Here is a 21165-nt window from a genome sequence, read left to right on the forward strand (position 1 = left end):
CTCAGAGCCATTTGAACCATTTTTGTTCCTGCTAGTTATTTGTTCAGCGGGATCAGGAATCATAGTAATATTCCTCATGATAATAATAATAATAATAATAACGTCCCCATCATAAACAGCAGTATGAGCAGTTCAGAGGCGACCTCTGGAGTAAATTCCAATTAAAATAGTCTTTCGCCTTAACTTCTAGTCATCAAAGTCAATTGCTCGCCACGTAAGTGGAAAATAATCTCACCACTTGCCATGCGGTTTTGTCAACATCACGAGCGGCACACAACCAAGTACTTCCGTGAAATCTGAGCGATCCAGAACGGTGTACAATCCTAGCGAGTTCACTTCCTATTAGTACTGTAAATATGTATTTGGTAGCAACCTGGTGTGAGGCAACGGGCGAGTCGTCGCCCTCTGCAAATATTCTAAGTTCGGTGGAAGCAGTGGCCGCACGGGCCGCTTGGCGGGAGCGGGCCGCCCGGCAGGCCGACCACGTGGTGCCAGACGCTGGCCGAAGCAAGAGGGGTCCAGCCGCGTGGCTGGGAATTCCGTGGTGACGCTATGTTGATGAAGGAGACACGCCGGGAGTGCCAAAAATGGCGGACTTTGTGAAACCTTAATGGCAGACGTTTCACAATTCGTATTGAAATTAATAGTAGCTAGATGAATCATGGTACCTTGAAAAATAACGTCAACATTACCATTATCTGCAGGACGATTTTAATGATGTTATCAGATTTTCAATATCTTTATTAGTTTAATGGTTAGTATCTGACGGTAAATCATACAAGTAACACCCAGCAAGGAATTTCCAGAATACAAACGCTTCATCCGATTTTGTCGATATATGTGTCTTTAGAAAGCTATTAGTGTAAACCTAAATTGGTATAAATTAGAGGCATGTAACTTGAATAGTGCATGAGTTATTGGAGGTCAAAGTGGCCGATTACTATCGATCGCGTCAGGCCATAAGTACTCCATAGTGACACGTAAAAACGGAACAGCATTCGTATAAATATATTTATTCGTGAATGTCTTTGTTTATATCCGATATGTGCTATTCATGAGGAAATTGGTTAAATACACTACTGGCAATTAAAAAGACAACAACCATCTGCACGAACAGTTCGACGGCGTTTCCAGCAGCATGGCCTATCATCTCGGAGACCATGGCTGCGGTTACCCTTGACGCTGCATCACAGACAGGAGCCCCTGCGATGGTGTACTCAAGGACGAATCTGGGTGCACGAATGGCAAAACATCATTTTTCCGGATGAATCCAGGTTCTGTATACAGCATCACGATGGTCGCATCCGTGTCTGGCGACATCGCGGTGAACGCACATAGGAAGCGTGTATTCGTCATCGCCATACTGGCGTATCACCCGGCGTGATGGTATGGGGTGCCTTTGGTTACACCTCTCGGTCACCTCTTGTTCTCACTGACGGCACTTTGAACAGTGGACGTTACATTTCAGATGTGTTACGACCCATGGCGCTACACTTCATTCGATCCCTGCGAAACTCTACATTTCAGCAGGATAATGCACGACCGCATGTTGCAGGTCCTGTACGGGCCTTTCTGGATACAGAAAATGTTCGACTACTGCCCTGGCCAGCACATTCTCCAGCTCTCTCACAAATTGAAAACGTCTGGTCAATGGTGGCCGAGCAACTAGGTTGTAACAATACGCTAGTCACTACTCTTGATGAACTGCGGTATCGTGTCGAAGCTGCATGGGCAGCTGTACATGTACACACCATCCAAGCTCTGTTTGACTCAATGCCCAGGCGTATCAAGGCCGTTATTACGGCCAGAGGTGGTTGTTCTTGGTACTGATTTCTCAGGATCTATGCACCCAAATTGCGTGAAAATGTAATCACATGTCAGTTCTAGTATAATATATATGTCCAATGAATACCCGTTTATCATCTGCATGTCTTCTTGGTGTAGCAATTTTAATGGCCGGTAGTGTATTTACGGTGTTATAGAAAGCACAGAGACCTTTTGTTCTTTTCCTTTGATATATATTTATTTAATTTGTTTATGTATCTAATAATGTGTGTTAGAGTGTGTTTAAGGGCAAGCCGTAAGAACATTTATTTAATTTCAAGTTATTTAAATGCAAATCCAGTATTTAGAATGTGTTTCATTATGTTTATGTGGGTGCTTTAGGTAGAGGACATGGTACGAGCGCTCTAGCCAATCACACCGCTCGTGAATGGGGAGAGTGGATGGAAGCGAGTTCGCGTGAGGGGTGCTAGGTCGACGGGACAGGACAGGAGAGGTGCTGGATGCGACGGCGCGGCGGACGCACGGTCGAGAGAAAGACTTGTAGTGTGGAGCGGTTTGCACGTGGTCGCGAGAGATTGAAATACTTCGCGGTGCGGACTTGTGAACTCGTGAGACTTCCGAGATTTCTTCAGTGAAGATGTAGTGTGCGTTTAGAAGTGAATACCTTGCGAGCTATGTTGCCGTTCATAACTAATTACGTGCAGTAGGAATGTATTGTTTCCCTGTCATTCAGGGCCGGCCGGTGTGGCCGAGCGGTTCTAGGCGCTTCAGTCTGGAACCGCGCGAGCGCTACGGTCGCAGGTTCGAATCCTGCCTCGGGCATGGATGTGTGTGACGTCCTTAGGTTAGTTAGGTTTAAGTAGTTCTAAGTTCTAGGGGACTGATGACCTCAGATGTTAAGTCCAATAGTGCTCATAGCCATTTGAACGTGATGTTCAACTTATGCCGAATGATCAAAAAGTCAGTATAAATTTGAAAACTGAATAAATCACGGAATAATGTAGATAGAGAGGTACAAATTGACACACATTCTGGGAATGACATGGGGTTTCATTAGAACAATAAAAATACAAAAGTTCAAAAGATGTCCGACAGATTGCGCTTCATCTGATTAGAATAGCAAGAATTAGCATAACAAAGTAAGGCAAAGCAAAGATGATGTTCTTTACAGGAAATGCTCAATATGTCCACCTCCACCATCATTCCTCAACAATAGCTGTAGTCGGGGAATAATGTTGTGAACAGCATTGGAAAGCATGTCCGGAGTTATGGTGAGGCACTGACGTCTGATGTTGTCTTTCAGTATCCCTAGAGATGTCGGTCGATCACGATTCACTTGCGACTTTAGGTAACCCCAAAGCCAATAATCGCACGGACTGAGGTCTGGGGACCTGAGAGGCCAAGCATGACGAAAGTGGTGGCTGAGCACTCGATCATCACCAAACGACACGCGCAAGAGATCTTTCACGCGTCTAGCAATATGGGGTGGAGCGCGATCTTGCATAAACATCGTACGTTCCAGCAGGTGTTTATCAGCCAGGCTGGGGATGATGCGATTCTGTAACAATTCGGGGTACCTCTCGCCCGTCACGGTAGCAGTCACTCACGTTTTGCTGTCCAGCGCCATCTGTCGGACATTTTGTGAATTTTTTTTGTTTTTGGTTCTAATAAAACCCCATGTCATTCCAAGCATGTGTGTAAATTTTTACCCCTATATCTTCATTATCCTTGGTTTATTAAGTTTTCAAATTTATACTGACTTTTTGATCACCCGGTATTTTATTTAATTGCTGGACCATCGACACCAGTAAGTGTTTTACAGAAATATACCGCATCCTCAGAAGTACTTATACTATCGTACTCGTCATTTAAAGTCGTTAAGATAGTACCTCCAGATTTTATTTAATTGCAATCAATCATTTATAGAATTTATGTGTTACTTTCATAATTCGCAACTGCCGAGTGATAAAAACCTTCGACCATTCGATTCATGTGTGTATTCTTATCGTACACTATAGACTCAGCAGAATTTGGCCTGTAATGCGGCAAGTACGTATCCCAGCCCCTAGACAACTAAACCAGCCAAAACTTTTAATATTTCAACACTGAGGCGGAGGGTACGTAGCTGTGGGGCACCACCACACCACATCTCATTTATTTTATATTTGAAAGCCCGCACTGGCTGTGACGTCATCCGAGACAGCGTATGCCGGCGTTTGACTGACGTTGACAGATTGATAGCTCTGTGTGAAGTGTGTCGTCACTGCCCTCCGACCGTATTTATATATGGGCGCAGCGGACGGCCGAACGTAACAGCTGCTGTCAACCGCCTTATGCCCAGGTAGTAGCAATTAAAGGGCCGCTTTCTCGGACACACAATATTTAATAACTCTGTTGTGAATGAATTTAGGCTCTTCGTAATTTTTAAATGAATGGAGTTAAGTTGGCTTTAATTACATAAAAGGTTTTAGCTGTGCTGCATTTAAACTTTAGCGGCTAGCATGTTTAGAACGGAGCTCGCAGTAGAACGTGACCTCTGAAGTACATCTGTAAGAAACCTTGTACTGATTGCTATTTACATTAATGTCTTGAAACTTGTTATAGCTTTATTATTTAATGGATGTAATCAAGTGCTGTAATCAGAACTTCCTATATAAATGTTACTTAATCTATTACAAATATGTTCGTTTTTGTTCCAAACTTAGTTTTTAATAAATTACTTATAAACTATTAGAGAATAACACAGGGTCACACAGTTAAGGTTTTTATGTCAAATTGAAGCTTCATATGAATGTTCATTTTTCTAAGTCTAATATTTAGCGAATTCAATTTTTCGTAGAAGGTAGATTTTGACCAAAGTATTATTCCGATCAACTTGAGACTTTTAACAGTTGATTGTGGCATACAGTTGCACGTGCTGAACAACTTTTGGCTTCCTGAGTTTGTTATTTAGTTCCACTTGCTTTTTTCTTAAAACAATGTATTTAGTGATTCATTTGATCATTCTGAGATTTAACAATTTTAACGTTAACATACTGAAGCATATATTGACAAAGTTTGGAAAAACTACTTCAATTTTTAATTTCATCCTTTTATGGCGCAATACTCTGTATGCTACGAAGAGGCGCATTATAGCAGTGAACTGGGGAAGCCCCAGCACACTCGTTCGCCTCTGTATCTCTCAAATGATACAGCGCTTGCTTCGCACACTGTTTTCGACGTCTTTGAACTTAATTTTAGAGACGTAGTTCTCCGAATCAAAGATTGTGCCCCTGAGTACCTTAACATTCATGATTTCTTTGCGGGAAATTTGCATGATTGCCACATGATCAAGTTGAAATTCCCCTTTGTTGGGAATGTCCTTGTCTCTTGTTTTTGGGGTAGTTTTTTGAAAGTTGTAGATGTAAGTATTGGGTAGTGTGCTTGGCAAAGTTCTATTAGCCAGGTGCCACTTCTGTTTGCTCTTTTGTGGGCAGGATAATCTCCAACTTTTTTTTTTTTTTTTTTTTTTTTTTTTTTTTTTTTTTTTTTTTTTTTTTTTTTTTTAAGCGTAGTGTGCATTAGAGTTTCCAAGGATGGTGATGATGTTTTCATCCAAATTTTTCTGAACAATGTCGTCTAGTTGATTCCAAAAGACTTCCACTTTTTCTTCGTTTTTCTTGTTTTCCTCATTTTTATGAGCACGGGCGTTGATGATTGTGTAGATTTTGTTTGTGCTTGTGAATGTAAGAACTGATAGGCTTTCTGACGGGGAATCAAAGTCAACTATTCTGTTCAAGATTTTTTTATCGGTTATAAAGGCTGTTCCAAGATGCGGTACATTTTTCATCACTCTCGGTCCCACTTTTCCTTTGTATATCCTAAAACCTTTGGATTCCAAGGTATTTGTATCCATGTATCGCGTTTCTTGAATGGCTGCTATCAGGGTGTTGTGCTTCTTTGGCGTATCTGTAAGATGTTTTAGTTTTCCAGTCTTCAACAGTGAATTTACATTAAAAGTTGCTAAGTACATAGACTGTTTACGTTGAAATTTGGATGAGGTTCCAAGACGCTCCACCTTATCTTTGTGCAATGTTGCAGACTCCCCAGAATTCGAATGTCTGCTGACGTACTGACGTACAGTGGATCGTTCACTTGCGTAAAATAGTTTGCATCACACATTTCTGTGATTGACGAAAATTACTTTGCCACTAGCCCTAGGGCCGCGAGAAAATACAATCAAGGTTGTGAATTGTGGAATTAGTTCTTCCGCTCTCTCCACCTTTGGAAATCTGAGTTTTCTCTTCCGCCTTTGAGACGTTTGACTCGATTTCAACTAGTAATCCTAGACAGGGGCCCTTACCGGGTGCTATCAGTTAGACCCAGGTTTATTTGCGAGGTGTCACTCCTCCCCCTACCCCTTCCTCATTACTTGCGAGATGAAGATCCGGACTTAGGACCAGCAGTGGTGAAGTTGCTCTTCAGCTTACTTGATTTACTCACTTCAAAACCTGTATCTTACGAGCTCGTGATCAATCTTCGGTGTAAGAAGCCTCGTTGTTACCACTAAAGCTAACCAATGTTAGCATATACTACACTGGCGATATTAAATAGTCCAGATGAAGTAATTTGATAGAAATGCGTGTGTGAGGTCCATTGCATTGTTTAACACTAATACTCAACAAAGTACGAATATAAAGTCACATATCATTCTGCCTCTGCGATATTAAATCAAACTGTTTAACTCTCCGAAATAATCCGTCACTGCACTGCTCTAATATGCTCTTTAAGACAATGCCCAATACACGAGTTACTCTATTGTAAATCCAGACCTGAATCATGCATCAAGAACCTACCTCAACTGTACGCACAGATCTGTCCTCTAGTGGGTCGAACACACATCTGCCCCAACAATACTCGAGGCCGAGTATTTATACTCTTCCTACAATGTGCTACTGGTTATAATAACGCAAAACATAATTTATAACATGAAATAGTTTAACAACATTATCAAACACGCTATAATATTCTAAGTTTAAGACATTTTCTAAACACATAAAAATCACATTAATATTGAAATTGCAGAAATAATCATTCTAACAATGCTAAACGATCAATTAACTATATTTTTTTAATTAGGCTCGAGATTTAATTCCTAACATTTACAGATGATGAGAACGAAATATATTACTCTTTTATCTAAACATTTTCCATGTATTAATTTCCTGAATCTGATTTTGATTATTTATGGTACAAAGGGTATTGTAACTACTATTGTTTGGTATTGCTATTATTCTTCTAAAAACCTTTTTCCTATTATCGAAAAGTAATTGAATTTAATTATAGCTTGAGATATAATAGTATCGATCTAGTAATACATAATGTGGGGGTGGTAACCATAAGCCTGGAATGTTACAAACTGAGGCTAAGAAATGTATCTCATTGAAAATGTCTTTAAGATTGTTGACATTTTAGTCATCAGTTCAGGACTAATGCTATTATTAACATGAGATACACTTCACAGCATTTAACTCTGAAAAGAATAAAAATCATAGAAAGAAATTTTAATCATCCGGTAATGGGGATCCAGAAGCATTAACAGCTGTAGGGGATATACTCAACCCGATACTGGAAGTGAATTACTTCCAGTTTGAGAATTACCTACAAAGTGACAGTCTTTTTTAATGGCTCTGAGCACTATGGGACTCAACTGCTGAGGTCATTAGTCCCCTAGAACTTAGAACTAGTTAAACCTAACTAACCTAAGGACATCACAAACATCCATGCCCGAGGCAGGATTCGAACCTGCGACCGTAGCGGTCTTGCGGTTCCAGACTGTAGCGCCTTTAACCGCACGGCCACTTCGGCCGGCGACAGTCTTTTCATAGGATATAGAATACCAGGAACACTTCACAATATCTTCGTATATCACTTTGAAAATAAAATCTTTGAAATAATATCTACACGAGAATAATACAGAATCATATAGCTCAGTATACACGACATAATTTGTGTCAGATGAACGAAAAAGGAAAATAAACAAATCAACACAGAAACATAATTTCACATTGGAAAAGAAAACTTTAAATCAAATAAACTTTCATGGAATAATTGTAGCAAAGGAAACAGGTTACCCATGGAATTGAGTTATAAATAATTTTTAAATAAAAATCGTTTTTTAATATTCCACCTTTTTCAGTCGGAGTAAGAAGTATTTAATAATTGCTGCTCGCCCCACACAGATTAGATAGTCGTAAAATTTGTGATTGTGGTCTTTTAAAGCAAGAAGGAAGAATGATCAAGGTTTAACGCTCGGTCGAAAGCGAGGTCGTTAGAGGCGGAGGATGCGGAATGAAATCAGTCCTTCCCTTTCGAAGGAACCATCCCGAGATTTGCCTGGAGCGCTTTAGTGAAATCACGGAAAACCTAAATCTGGATGGCCGGATGCGGATTTCAACCGCCGTCCTCCCGAATGCAAGCGCAGTGATTGAAATATTTGCTAGATGTAAAAAGAAAAACTTTGGGGACGTACAGTGGAAAATGTAATAGTAAGTGAATCACTGGTACCTCAATTATGTATTACATGCGCCCACCATTTCAAATCTTACAAGTACATTCACAGTTTTAAAGAATTACAATCACAAATATTCGCGACTATCTGTATGAGATTAGGAAGCTGTATGGGACTGGGAGAAATTATTATCTACTTTTTGGTCCGATTAAAAAACGTGATATACTGAAAATTGATTTTAATTTAAATAATTTTTTCTCGTTTTAAGTCTCGCGTGTGTGAAACTTTTCATTCACCTTCAAACATTTTGACTAGATTAGAATAGACATGTGTAAATTTCGGCTTTATTTCAGTTTCTCTTGACCTGAGTCAGTCAATATATTGCTTTCTCCTACATATATTTCACGAAAAGACCGTGAAAATGAAAATGAAAGATATTCGAACTCACATGGAGCCTTATCAGTAATCGTTCTTCCCGTGAACCACTCGCGACTAGTACTAGAAAAAGGGAAAATGACAGTAGTACACAAAGTACCCTCCGTCACCCACCAGTTCTGAGCTACGTTGAAAGTTGCATGTCTGTAACTCACCGGAAACTTAGTTTAAAATCAACTGCAAAATATGTACCGAATAGACAAACAGGCAAGGAAGCGTCTTAGTCAAAACATGTTAAAAAGAATTGAACAAAAAATTGAAAATACTGAATTTGTCAAAATGTTACTTTCATTTGCCCTCAGAGTAATTTTTTAGGCTCTAACGCACTCTTGACAACGTTATACATCCACGGGAAGCTGTGCACGGAGACGTCATTTGGAATCCGTCGAAACACCGATGTTAACGCCTTTGAAAATCCGCCGAAACGTGATGGAAATGGCTGTTCATTGCATTCGTAATGCCTGCCTACCATAGTCCACACCAATGTAGAGGCACCACATAGCATGCCATCAGGTAATTATTCGCATTAATGATAGACATGTCAATTACGCGCGAAACATCCTGAAATTTCTATCCGAGTTCCCTTGTGCTAATTAGTCAATTTGAGCAGCAAAAATAACGGGAAATTCTTGCAGCTGCGCAGTCCTTGCAAATGATAGTATTTTCACTGGCTTCGCTGATCATCAGATCAGTATCGATCCGGAGACTTTGTAACGAGTCTGTACCAATATCTGTGGCATATCCTCACACTTTCTACAGTTTTCTGAAATAGGCGCAACCATACTTTCTGTTCATGCCCTTCATTTCGTCGACTTATGCCATCATAGAATCTACGTCCACATATACGTCTACATGAATACCATACAAACTACTGTGAAGTGCATGGCAGAGGGTATTTTGCATTTCCCATTTATTGTAGTTTCCATTTACGGAGAGCGCAAAGAACGATTATTTAAATGACAGAAATTCAAAGGAAATACGCCATTTGCATGCTCCACACTTAATATTTTTATTTGTCTTGTGCATCCAGACACGTTTCGCCTTAGTTACAAGGTATTGTCGGTCGGTGTCCTGACATATTAGGATTTTTTTTGCTTGGACACGTACGTTATCGTTTGCACATATACACTACTGGAAATGGAAAAAAGAACACATTGACACCGGTGTGTCAGACCCACCATACTTGCTCCGGACACTGCGAGAGGGCTGTACAAGCAATGATCACACGCACGGCACAGCGGACACACCAAGAACCGCGGTGTTGGCCGTCGAATGGCGCTAGCTGCGCAGCATTTGTGCACCGCCGCCGTCAGTGTCAGCCAGTTTGCCGTGGCATACGGAGCTCCATCGCTGTCTTTAACACTGGTAGCATGCCGCGACAGCGTGGACGTGAACCGTATGTGCAGTTGACAGACTTTGAGCGAGGGCGTATAGTGGGCATGCGGGAGGCCGGGTGGACGTACCGCCGAATTGCTCAACACGTGGGGCATGAGGTCTCCACAGTACATCGATGTTGTCGCCAGTGGTCGGCGGAAGGTGCACGTGCCCGTCGACCTGGGACCGGACCGCAGCGACGCACGGATGCACGCCAAGACCGTAGGATCCTACGCAGTGCCGTAGGGGACCGCACCGCCACTTCCCAGCAAATTAGGGACACTGTTGCTCCTGGGGTGTCGGCGAGGACCATTCGCAACCGTCTCCATGAAGCTGGGCTACGGTCCCGCACACCGTTAGGCCGTCTTCCGCTCACGCCCCAACATCGTGCAGCCCGCCTCCAGTGGTGTCGCGACAGGCGTGAATGGAGGGACGAATGGAGACGTGTCGTCTTCAGCGATGAGAGTCGCTTCTGCCTTGGTGCCAATGATGGTCGTATGCGTGTTTGGCGCCGTGCAGGTGAGCGCCACAATCAGGACTGCATACGACCGAGGCACACAGGGCCAACACCCGGCATCATGGTGTGGGGAGCGATCTCCTACACTGGCCGTACACCACTGGTGATCGTCGAGGGGACACTGAATAGTGCACGGTACATCCAAACCGTCATCGAACCCATCGTTCTACCATTCCTAGACCGGCAAGGGAACTTGCCGTTCCAACAGGACAATGCACGTCCGCATGTATCCCGTGCCACCCAACGTGCTCTAGAAGGTGTAAGTCAACTACCCTGGCCAGCAAGATCTCCGGATCTGTCCCCCATTGAGCATGTTTGGGACTGGATGAAGCGTCGTCTCACGCGGTCTGCACGTCCAGCACGAACGCTGGTCCAACTGAGGCGCCAGGTGGAAATGGCATGGCAAGCCGTTCCACAGGACTACATCCAGCATCTCTACGATCGTCTCCATGGGAGAATAGCAGCCTGCATTGCTGCGAAAGGTGGATATACACTGTACTAGTGCCGACATTGTGCATGCTCTGTTGCCTGTGTCTATGTGCGTGTGGTTCTGTCAGTGTGATCATGTGATGTATCTGACCCCAGGAATGTGTCAATAAAGTTTCCCCTTCCTGGGACAATGAATTCACGGTGTTCTTATTTCAATTTCCAGGAGTGTAGTTTATAGATATCTAATAGTTCATTGAGGTTTTTCTAATAACGTGAAGAAGTACTTACAGATCAGAGTTACTACGTGCGTGCTACAATTGGTAATATCTTCACAATCCGTGTGGGAGTGATACGTAAGTGGTTGTAGAATATTCCTAGATTCCTCATTTGGTTGATTGGCGCAATCTTCAAGCCTCTGACAGTTCAGGTTTCTCAGCATTCCCGTGACTCCCTCCCTTGGGTAAAGCAAACGTGTATCAGTTATACTGTCCATCTTTGTGCACGTTCAGTGTCCCCTGTAGTCCTTAAACAACATTCTACATTGGATTATACGAGTGATTTGCAAGTAACTTCCTTTAAAGAAGTGTTGCTCTGTTCTACACTCAGCTCATAAATTAAGGATAATGCTGATACATGGTGAAACAACGCTCTGGTGGGCGGTTTGAGGGTTTAAATCATCTCGGGGTATGACCATGCGGTGCATCTGACCTGCTGTCGTCGCGCGGTGGTGCTGTCAGCAGTCCACATACGTAGAGGTGTGTTGGTGCATGTCAGAGTAGGTGCAGCGAGTAAGTGTGCAGACGTTTTCAGACGTGCTAATGGTGACTGTGTGTTGAAAATGGCTCAAAGAACACATATTGATGACGTTATGAGGAGTACAATACTAGGGCGACTGGAGGCTGGTCAAACACAGCAGGTCCCCGCACGGGCCCTCCGTGTGCCACAAAGTGTGATCTCAAAATAATGGCAACGATTCCAGCAGATAGGAAACGTGTCCAGGCGCTACAGTACGGGACGTCCACAGTGTACAACACCACAAGAAGACTGACATCTCACCATCACTGCCCGCAGACGGCCACGGAGTACTGCAGTTAGCCTTGCTCGGGACCTTACCGAAGCCACTGGAACAGTTGTCTCCAGACACGCAGTCTACAGACGACTGAACAGACATGATTTATTCGCCTGGAGACCTGCAAGGTGCATTCCACTTACCCCTGGTCACAGGAGAGCCCGTACAGCCTGGTGTCAAGAACACAGTACATGTTCATTGGAAACAGTGCTCCCAGGTTATGTTCACGGACGAGTCCAGGTATAGTCTGAACAGTGATTCTCGCCGGGTTTTCATCTGGCGTGAACCAGGAACCAAATAACAACCTGAAAGGGACCTGTATGGAGGTCGCGGTTTTAATGGTGTGGGGTGGGATTATGATTGGTGCGTGTGCACCCCTGCATCTGCATGTCTTTGACAGAGGAACTGTAACAGGTTAGGTGTATGGAGACATCATTTTGTACCAGTATGTCCTCCTTTTCAGGGGTGCAGTTGGTCCCACCTTCCTCCTGATGGGTGATAATGCACGGCCCCACCGAGCTGCCATCGTGGAGGAGCACCTTGAAATAGAATGGAGTGGCCTGCCTGTTCTGCAGACCTAAACGCCATCGAGCACGTCTGGGATGCTCTCGGTCGACGTACAGCTGCACGTCTTCAAACCCCCACGGCACTTCAGGAGCTCCGACATGCACTGGTGCAAGAATGGGAGGCTATACCCCAGCAGCTGCTCGACCACCTGATCCAGAGTATGCCAACCCGTTGTGAGGCCTGTTTATGTGTGCATGGTGACCATATCTCATATTGATGTCGGGGTACATGCGCAAGAAACAGTGGCGTTTTGTAGCACATGTGTTTCGGAACGGTTTTCTCAACTTATCGCCAGTACCGTGGACTTACAAGTCTGTGTCGTGTGTGTTACCTATATGCCTATGCTATTAGCGCCAGTTTTGTGTAGTGCCACGTTGTGTGGCATCAATTCTGCAATTATCCTTAATTTATTAGCATGACTGTAATATCCTACCAATGGCCCAGAGTGCCGCCTGCTTTACGTACGACTGAACCTACGTGGACTTTCCGTTTCATATCGCTAGCAAATTTGCTGCAACCTGGTATTCTATGAGTTCACTGATTACAGTTGTACTCTATTGATAATGACTCAATGGGTACTATTTCTTTCATGAAGTGTATTACGTCTCTATCGCCGCTTTCGCATTTTTATAATTGAATGATACTTATACCCTTTCGGAGTATGACACGTGATTTCAACCTCACTGCTTCAGCTTGCAGTGTCAGACAAATTCACATCAGTTTCCTGCGTTCAACTCTACGTGTCGCTTGGCGACCTGTCCCCCACGCACGTGTACATAGGCAAGATCGCGTTTTTACATTGACGCATATGAATGAAACTGCCCAACTCTACAGATTCTCCTTGTATCTGTTGTCTTCACATTTCGCCTCGTTGTACTTAACCAGTTTCACTGTGCTCAAAATTATTTTCCGTAAATTGTTATTATTTTATTGACCGAAATCAAATAGCTCAAATGGCTCTGAGCACGATGGGACTTAATATTTGTGGTCATCAGTCCCCTAGAACTTAGAACTACTTAAACCTAACTAACCTAAGGACATCACACACATCCATGCCCGAGGCAGAATTCGAACCTGCGACCGTAGCGGTCACGCGGTTCCTGACTGAAACGCCTAGAACCGCACGGCTACACCGGCCGGCCTGACCGTCATCATTCTACTTTGCAAACACCACCTAGGCCGTGAAGTGTGTGTGCGTCGATGCGAAACAACCTTCATACCACGGATTCGTGTGTGCTGCGGTAGTCAGTTTGAACCTCCCCACTATATTTTGTTTCTGTATGGAATTTAGCCCAACTTTACCTCCCACTCTATAAAAGTCTATGTATTGCCAAAATATGTACGCACAAACTGTTATTAGACTTTAACTCATATGCTAACCTTTGAATAAAAGGAACCTTATCTGAACTGAACTGTAATTGATCAGAATGTAACTTGTCTTTGTATTAAATGCGCTACCGAAGTAAAAAAAATTATCTGGTCCTAATCAAAATTTCCAATTACCTAGACTCTTGACAACATTGTTGCAGATTTCTCGAAAACACAACAACAGACAGCAAGCAGGCAGAGGCTAAGCTAGATTTCTGTTTCTAAAGGCATATTCAAACTGTTACATGTAGAATGAGTAATGATAAACAGTGGGGTGTGGCGAGCAACTATTCCTATGAAATGATATTCCAAGACAACGATTTTAGAATGAACTATTTGTTCAAAAGACAGAGAAAAACTTCACTTGATCTTCACTCATAACATTGGTCTGAACAATACTACGCCTAACAAAGTGAACAATGGATTGAAAAAAGGTACAATATTAACAGCGTAATCAGTCAATATGTTAGTGCATGACTCAGGAAAGTGAGGTAGTCCTTCTCTAAGCTCTGAGCAAGTTAACTAGTTGACAATAATCACTCCGACAAATTAGGTGCGCAGTGCTGCATCCTGACCTCAAGTTCCTTGCCTTCAAAAACAATTACACTATCCAAAATTTATATTCCTTTCACCTTTCATTGTGTACTCATATTCGTCCTTGCAGTCCTTTCTTTATCTAACAGATACAATCACAAGTCCATACAGCAATACTAAATACGTCCGTCTTCTACCACACGACAACTAACAATCTATCAGACTGCGCAGAGGCAAAGACTGTCTCACGACAAGACCAAGGATTGTTTAACAGTAACATAAGTTGCTCTCTCTTTGTCGTGCACATCGATATCATACAAAAACCAAAATGATATGACCACCTTACAACTTTTCCGCCTCAAACAGCGGCCGTCACCCAGCTGTCTGCTAGCGCAGTACATCTCAGGATGGAAATTGCAAGGTATATCTTGACAGGTTGTGCGATCTTTGACTGGTACTGTCAGATGGGAACGCTTGGTGGCAAAATTTGTTCTTGGAGACCTCGTGACCTGCACACGAACTCATTCTTCCTTCCTGTTGCCGTGATGGCTGGACGTACAGATTTTCCTCATGGTGTAGATGCTTTGTCTCATGATACTGAAATTGGCACATTCAACCGATTTCTTTCTGGATTACGGCCCGAGAGTATTACTGGTTTTGTACAAGTGTGCTACATTTACACCGTCGTAGCTTTGTGTCTTTTCGGAACATGGAGAATTATACTTAGGTGACAAACGTCATGGGATAGCGATATGCACACGTACAGATGCCGGTAGTATCGCGAAGACGAGGTACAAAAGGGCAGGGCATTGGAGAAGGTGTTATTTGTACTCTGGTGATCCAAGCGAAAATGTTTCCGACGTGATTATGACCGTACGACTGGTATTAACGGACTCTGAATGTGAGATGGTAGTTGGACCTAGATGCATGGGACATTCCAGTTCGGAAATCGTTAGAGAATTCGGTATTCCGAGATCCACAGTGTCAAGAGTGTGGCGAAAATACCAAATTTCAGACATTACCTCTCACTGCGGACAACGCAGTGGCCGACGTCTGAGAGTGCCTTTGCTAATAGCATGACATCGTATGCAGCGGTTCTCCAGGGTCGTGACCGTATCGACTGGACCCTAGACGATTGGTAAACTGTGACCTGGTTAGATGAGTCCCGATTTAAGTTGGTAAGAGCTGATGATTGGGTTAGAGTGCAGCAGAGACCCTACGAAACCATTGATCCTAGTTGTCAACAAGACACTGTGAAATTTGCCGCTGGCTCCGTAACTGACTGGGAAATGGCTATGTTCGGCTACGTGGAGACCATCTGCAGCCATTCGTAGACTTCATGTTCCCAAATAACGATGGAATTTTCATAGTTGACAATACTCAATGTCACTGGGCCACAGTTGTTCGCTTTTGGTTTGAAGAACATTATGGACAGTTCGAGCGGATGATTTGGCCACCTAGGTCGCATGACGTGAGTCCAATCAAACATTTATAGGACGTAATCGAGAGGTCAGTTCGTTCACAAAATCTTGCACTAGCAGCACTCTCGCAGTTACCGACTGCTACACAGGCGGCGTGGCTCAGTATTTCTTCAGGGGACTTCCAGCGACTTGTTGAGTCCATACCACTTCGAGTTGCTGTACTACACCGGCCAAAAGGAGGTTCGACACTCTGTTATGAGGTATCCCATAACTTCTGTCGCCTCAGTGTAAGTTTCTCTCCACCACACATTTTAAAGTCATATTTGGCGTGAGGAGTATTAGATCTCTGTTTGCGCTTTAAACTTCTTTAGAACACTTGGGGATCAATATAGATTTTTCGTTCTATCATCCAAGTTTTCAAGTGACTTATCTTAGTGATCTTTCACTTATAAGACAATATTTAACAAATTAAGAATAAAATCCTGAAAGTGTACTTAGTCTTTTTAATTCAGTGAGAATGTAAAAGTATATGTCTATGGAACTGTGTTTGTGCATGAAATACGTTATCTTGTTTGTGAATATTGATTCATGAATGAGAATAGCTGGGATCTTTCGAATTTATTATCCTCCTCCCTGATCATGGTTGACGACTCTCCCACATGTTCCATATCTTCACATGCGTTCACTCAAGAACAACGTTCTCTTATCGTACCCCATTCATTTTAATTGTATTGAAATCAGAGGGGAAGTAACATGCCTCAATCAGTGATAGCAAAAATATTAATTGCAAATTTCAGCTATGCAGATATGTACACGTCACTGCTGAACTTCGACACATGAGCCAGTGGAGACGAAGGCTTCAGGATAAGTTCTGTTGCAACACTGTATTTTTAAGATTATTAGGTAATGTGGGACACATGAGAGAAAAATTGAATTTCACAAAATATATCATAAGATGAAATTTGTTGTTAGTAGTGACATGAGGTCTCCAGTGAAGAATCTGATTTCAGTTTGTCATGATTAACTGCTATTAACCACCCTTTTGTTATTCTGTAGCGTGTTGTGAAATTTCTTGCCATTCCAAAATTAAAATCATCTCAGTCATATTGCGTTTACTTACACATGAGTGAAATTTGATATAAGGATTAACATTTCATGGCCTAAATTCTGGTTAATAATCTATTATAAACAATTAAAGGAGCGCAAGCTTTCAGTTGTCTTTGATCGATTGCTGGCTGTTTCGTAGCTGTTCCTTTATTTCTTAAGGTTACAACGAAACTGTCAGTTTCCAGTTTCTGTATGTGTTGTTTAACACTATCTGATTACCTGGCATTTTCCGGTTACTTACTACAAATTTACTCCACCAAGTTCGGTGTAAATTGTTCCGTTTACATAGATTTCACTCCCAGCACACCCATCTATATATTCATCCACGTATTAATTGATACTTGCTATAAGTTTGGTTTAAAACTGTGCAGATTTTTTTTTTTTTTTTTTTACGTAGCAGCCCTAAGACTGCTAGAGGATTTACACACACACACACACGCACAAACACACATACATACACACACAGACACATACACCCACGGACACCAGTTTTGTAATATGCGAACCATCATTGGTATAAACTGTTCTAGGGACATCTGAATTACGTTTATTTTTGCAATAACCACTTCCCATCCCCACACCCAATCTTAGTGATTGGTCAAACACACAAAGTAGTTTTTTGCCAAATAGTAATTTGTGCATCAAATTCATTTGAAATTCCTTGTTGCTGTGCTCTTCAGTCCAGAGACTGATTTGATGCAGCTCTCAATGCTACTCTATCCTGTGCAAGCTTCTTCATCTCCAACTAACTGCTGCACCCTACATCCTTCTGAAACTGCTTAGTGTATTCAACTCTTGGTCTCCCTCTACGATTTTTACCCTCCACGCTGCCCTCCCATACTAAATTGGTGATCCCTTGATGTCTCAGAACATGTCCTACCAACCGATTCCTTCTTCTGGTCAAATTGCGTCACAAATTTCTCTTCTCCCCAATTCTGTTCAGTACCTCCTCATTAGTTGCGTCATGTACCCATCTAATCTTCACCATTCTCTGTAGCACCATATTTCGAAAGCTTCTATTCTCTTCTTGTCTTACATTTTATATGTTCTCTACTTCGACAATCATCACTTATTTTGCTCTGCAAATAGCAGAACTCATCTACTACTTTAAGTGTCTCATTTCCTGATCTAATTCCCTCACCGTCATCTGATTTAATTCGACTACATTCCATTATCCTCGTTTTGCTTTTTTTCATGTTCATCTTATATCCTCCTTTCAAGACCCTGTCCATTCCGTTCAACTGCTCTTCCATGTCCTTTGCTGTCTCTGCAGAATTACAATGTCATCTGCGAACCTTAAAGTTTTTATTTCTTCTCCATGGGTTTAATACCTACTCAGAATTTTTCTTTTGTTTCCTTTACTGCTTGCTCAATATACAGATTCAGTAACATCGGGGAGAGGCTACAACCCTGTCTCACTCCCTTCCCAACCACTGCTTCCCTTTCATGCCCCTCGACTCTTATAACTGCCATCTGGTTTCTGTACAAATTGTAAACAGCCTTTCGCTCCATGTATTTGACCCCTGCCACCTTCAGAATTTGGAAGAGAGTATTCCAGTCAACATTGTCAAAAGCTTTTTAAGTCTACAAATGCTAGAAGCGTAGGTTTGCCTTTCCTTACCCTATGTTCTAAGGGAAGTCGTAGTATCAGTATTGTCTCACGTGTTCCAAAGTTTCTACGGAATCCAAACTGAGCTTACCTGAGGTAGGCTTCTACAGTTTTTCCATTCGTCTGCAAAGAATTCGTGTAAGTATATTGGAGCCGAGACTTATTAAGCTGATAGTTCGGTAATTTTCACTCGTGTCAAAACCTGTTATCTTTAGGATTGGAATTATTATATTCTTCTTGAAGTCTGAGAGTATTTCGCCTGTCTCATACATCTTGCCCACCAGTTGGTAGAGTTCTGTCACAGCTGGCTCTCCCAAGTCTATCAGTAATTCTACTGGGATGTTGTCTACTCTCGGGGCCTTGTTTCGACTTAGGTCTTTCAGTGCTCTGTCAAATTCTTCACGCAGTATCATATCTCCCATTTCATCTTCACTTACGTCCTCTTTCCTTTCCATAATATTGCCCTCAGGTACATCACCCTTGTGTAGACCTTCTATATACTCCTTCCATCTTTCTGCATTCCCTTCTATGCTTAGAACTGGTTTTCCATCTGAACTCTTGATATTCATACAAGTGGTTCTCTTTTCTCCAAAGGTCTCTTTAATGTTCCTGTAGGCAGCAGCTATCTTACCTCTAGTGATATATGTCTCTACATCCTTACATTTATCCTCTAGCCATCCCTGCTAAGTCATTTTGCACTTTCTGTCGATCTCATTTTTGGGGCGTTTTTATTTCTTTTTGCCTCCTTCATTTACTGTATGTTTATATTTTCTTCTTTCATCAATTAAATTCAGTATCTCTTCTGGTACCCAAAGATTTCTTCCAGCCCTCGTCTTTTTCACTACTTGATCCTCTGCTACCTTCTCTGTTTCACCTCTCAAAGCTACCCATTCTTCTCCTACCGTGTTTCTTTCCCCTGATCCTGTCAATCGTTCCCTAATACTCTCTCAGAAACTCTCTACAACCTCTTTCAGTTTATCCAGGTTCCATCTCCTTAAATTCCCACCTCTCTGCAATTTCTTCAGTTTTAATCTACAGTTCATAACCGATAGATTGTGGTCAGAGTCCACATCTGCCCCTGGAAATATCTTACATTGTCTTAGCATTATATAATCTATGTTAAATCTTCGAGTATACAACCTTCTTTGATGATTCTTAAACCAAGTATTAGCTATGATCAATTTATGCTTTGTGCAAAATTCTACCAGGTGGCTTCCTCTTTCAGTCCTTACTCCCATTCCATACTCACCTACTACTTTTCCTTCTCTTCCTTTTCCGACTATGGAATTCCAGTCCCCCATGACTATTAAATTTTCGTCTTCCTTCACTATCTGAATAATTTCTTCTATCTCATCATAGATTTCTTCAATCTCTTCATCATCTGCGGAGCTAGTTGGCATATAAACCTGTACTACTGTGGTAGGTGTGGGCTTCTTGTCTAACTTGGCTGCAATAATGCGTTCACTATGTTGTTCGTCGTAGCTGACCCTATTTGCTTATTCATTATTAAACCTAATCCGGCATTACCCCTAATTGATTTTGTATTTATAACACTATATTCACCTGGCCAGAAGTCTTGCTCTTTCTGCCACCGAACTTCACTAATTCCCACTATATCTAACTTTAACCTATCTAATTTCTTTTTAACGACATCCCCCTGAGTAGTCCCCGCCTGGAGATCCGAATGGGGACTATTTTACCTCCGGAATAATTTACCCGAGAGGACCCCAAACATCATATAACCATACAGTAAAGCTGCATGTCCTCGGGAAAAATTACGGCTGTAGTTTACCCTTGCCTTCAGCCGTTCGCAGTACCAGCATAGCAAGGCCGTTTTGGTTAATGTTACAAGGCCAGAACAGCCAATGATACAGACTGTTGCCCCTGCAACTACTGAAAAGGCTGCTGCCCCTCTTGTGGAATCACACGTTTGTCTAGCCTCTCAACTGATCCCCCCCCCCTCCCCCGTTGTGGATGAACCTACGGTACGGTTATCTATCACTGAGGCACGCAAGCCTCCCCACCAACGGCAAGATCCATTATTCATGGGGGAAGTGAAATTCCTTCGGGCACTGAATATAAAAAACAAGGCAATGGTTACTGAGGCTGCATGTTATTTAATGTATTTTTTCTTTTCTCACCGAAATAATAAAGTTTCTACACTCTTGGAGACAACTGAATGAGTAAGAAACGACTTGCTCCGCATTAAATGATAGTACTAAACTTCAGCCGTTCTGCTATTTTAGAACTCAAATGACGAGGGACGCTATAAAAGGGCCAGCTAAGCCACCAAGACCGTGTAACAGCATTTACCGCAGTTATGAACTACGGGCGTAGCTGACGTTTTAGCGAAGTTGCCTAACTCCCAGGCGAGAACAGTTCCGAACTGCGTGCTTTGTCGATTAATTTGCTTGCTAACGCCTGAGTTACGAAATCGATTCCCTTACATCGCCGATGTAT

The sequence above is a fragment of the Schistocerca piceifrons genome, chromosome 1 (assembly GCF_021461385.2).
Source record: "Schistocerca piceifrons isolate TAMUIC-IGC-003096 chromosome 1, iqSchPice1.1, whole genome shotgun sequence".
Lineage (NCBI taxonomy): Eukaryota > Metazoa > Arthropoda > Insecta > Orthoptera > Acrididae > Schistocerca > Schistocerca piceifrons.